The following is a 3,068-nucleotide window of genomic DNA, read 5'->3' as shown; positions in this document are numbered from 1 at the left end:
GATTTACATCTGGATTTCTTAGTTAATGAAGAAGTTGAAGGGGTTAAGAGTTTTCCTTAGTCTGTTCCACGTACGCTGGCAAAAGAAAAAAATTGCCATAACATTTCCAATAAGGAGTGTACTATGATCAAAATCGGTCTTGGTGTTTCTTTTATGATAAGATAATTTGATGCCGAATATGATATCATCCGAATAATCTTTTCGAGAATTGTTATCTTGAAACCATGTCTTTTACGGCGGAGTTCAAGATAAAGACTAAGGTTACGTCACTTTCTTACACGCGGGAATATTTTACCTATAGAAAGGAGGATAACACGTTTTACTCCCCTAGCCAGCAGACACACCGTTAGTAGGTCGAAAATCACTCTTATCTATGTACAATCAATAAGTCATTTCTGTCGTGATGGAGACAAACCGAGAATGAGAGAAATAGAGAGGGAGAAACAGAACGGAAGGGAGGGCAGGAAAAAAATCCCTCCGATGGATAAACCCCGACAAAATAGGACAAAGAAAGAGATACTAAATTTGACAGAGCTATACTGAGACTCGCATGCTTCTCGTCCCCCCCATTTTTTATCCTCACGTGACACATAGGTAATATTCATTTCACATACCTGCCTTTTTGTTCTCTTCCTTCTGTTCTCTCTGTACATATATATTCTTTCAGATAATATTTATTTTTTTATAAACTCAGCATACAATATCTTTTGTCTTTGCTTATCGACATGTGTTTATAAATATCTATCCTCTATCTGCTTACGTATCCATATACTTCCCTATATATTCATTTATATGCAATATTACCTGAATCATCCGTAAACATGAAAACAAAGGACTAACTGACATTGCCTTCCCTCGCCTTCCGTCCCCGCCCCTCTCCCGGCCTGCTCTCGCGCTCTCACCGTATCACAGGGGGAAGTTGTTGGCGCGTGCGTGGTTTGCTCTTGCTCTCCCCGCTCCTCTCCACATAGCAGCGCCGCCGTTGCCCGACAGGAGCTCTCCCCGAAGACAAGCAGGTATTTCTTCCCTCTTGGTGTTTTATGCGGTGGATGGACACGTGTGGTTCATGTCAGTAGCACAGGACTGAAAATACAGAAGCATATTGAACGAAAGTCTCTTTGAAATCAAGCAGTGTTAGATCCCGGAGCGGGTGACATCAAGGGGAAATGAGAAACTCGACTTAGAAGCACCAGGCTCGTTGCTAAGTCTTCTGTCTGCGCAACAAGGTAGCTATTAAAACATTGATCATCTCCTGATACCTAGTGCAAGCTTATTACATAATTCGTTAATGTGATAAAGAGTGATATCATCTTTTCCTCTGGCATGTAGGCTTTGTCATGTGTTATCGGTAATGCGCTGAGCATATCTACAAGCAATCTTTGAACCCAGTGCCTCACACCGTCTCAGGGTGTGACTGGACTGACAGACAGGCTGATTACAGAGAAGTAGTGGTACTTAGCCATAGCGCACGGGTTGTATGCATATTGATAGCGGCCATTCAACGGTACTCCCAGTCAGTACGCTTGCCCGGTCCACTTGATAAGATATCCAAATCAATCAGTCATCCTTCAAGTACTTGGTCATGCGGTCAGCAGCTGAGATTCTGATGAGACATTTCATAAAAATGACATCTGACACGTTGCTCCGACTATGTCCATCGTGTTACTAGGTTGCTGTTCGTACGCCCCCCCCCCCCCTCCCCCAATTTGACGTAGGCCAGCTCAAAAAGGGTCTCATCTATCAACAAAATACACACACCGTAACTATAAGCTCCATAAGGCAATGCGTGACGACAACATATCTGCCTCTGAATGCGTATTTTGAGATGTGTGGATCGATTTAACACAGTCATAAACCTTCTCTTTCTTCTTTTTTCTTTCGGACTGTGCGTGCGTGACAAAGCTTCGGAATTTAGATGATTTAACATGAAAGGTTGTGTTATTTTTTGTGGTCAAGATGACTACTGCTAATTCTATTATATAACTTCTTGTAATATAATAGTTTAATGACATGTTTTCTTACCGCTGTACATGTTAATCGTAATGTTTTCGTTGTTATTGTCGTTGTTGTCGTTGCTACTGTTCTTATTGTCTTTATCGTTATCACTATTATCATCAATGTTATTGTTGTTGTTGTTGTCGTTGTTCTTGGTATCATCCTCATTGATATTATTATTAATATCATTATTGTTATTATTGTTGATATGATTATTATCATTATTATTATTTGTATTATTATTATTATTATTATTATTATTATTATTATTATTATTACTATCATCATTATCATATTTGTTTATTATTATTATTATTATCATCATCATTATTATTGTTGTTGTTGTTGTTGTTATTATCATTATTCTTATCATTATTATCATCATTATTATTATCAATATCAATATCATTACTCTTATCATTATTCTTATCATTATCATTACCATTATTATTATCATAATTATTATCACCATCATAACCATAATTATCAACATTTTAATCATCATTATCATAACCATCCTCATAAATGTTATTACTGTTTGTATAAATCCTTCTCATACTTTGCTTTTTTACTGATGTTTACTCCAGTGCTGTCTCAGCCACAGCGTCACAGGAATGCTACCCCGTCATTGATAAAATAGTTCTGAGTATGTGTATTGAATCATAGAAGACTGTTCTTATTATTTTTATTATTGTTATTATTATTGTACCTATTATCATCATATTTTTTTGAAAATGTTAATGGTAATGATATTGATTTTCAAGTTGACTGGTAATACTAGTGTTGATACTGACAATGGTAACATAGTAACGATAACAACAATGTGAATTAGAAAGATTATGATTGCTATTACTATTTTTATCACCATTAGTTATGCTTACACGAATAATAAAGATGAGACATGAATATATGTATGTATTCTACTTTATTATGCATACATATCTATGAGCACACATGTATACGCATACATTCATGCAAACATACATACATACACACATACAAAAATGCATGCATACATATACACACATATATACATATTTACATATTTACATACATACATCCATATATGCATA

General features: G+C 36.1%; 1 protein-coding gene across 2 annotated transcripts in view; it reads left to right on the top strand.

The window, feature by feature from the left end:
• The first annotated feature begins 913 nt into the window (after positions 1-913).
• The window catches only part of LOC125035084, a 34,242-nt gene continuing 32,087 nt past the window's right edge, over positions 914-3,068 (top strand). Inside the window, exon 1 of one of the 2 annotated variants that reach the window (XM_047627229.1) lies at positions 914-1,016. The gene's annotated coding sequence lies outside the window, so the exon portion shown is untranslated. Of the gene's footprint in view, positions 1,017-1,050; positions 1,227-3,068 lie in introns of those variants that run through there. The other variant, XM_047627230.1, reaches the window with a different exon arrangement.

The sequence above is a fragment of the Penaeus chinensis genome, chromosome 19 (genome assembly GCF_019202785.1).
Source record: "Penaeus chinensis breed Huanghai No. 1 chromosome 19, ASM1920278v2, whole genome shotgun sequence".
NCBI lineage: Eukaryota > Metazoa > Arthropoda > Malacostraca > Decapoda > Penaeidae > Penaeus > Penaeus chinensis.
This window is presented reverse-complemented; position numbering and strand designations above follow the sequence as displayed.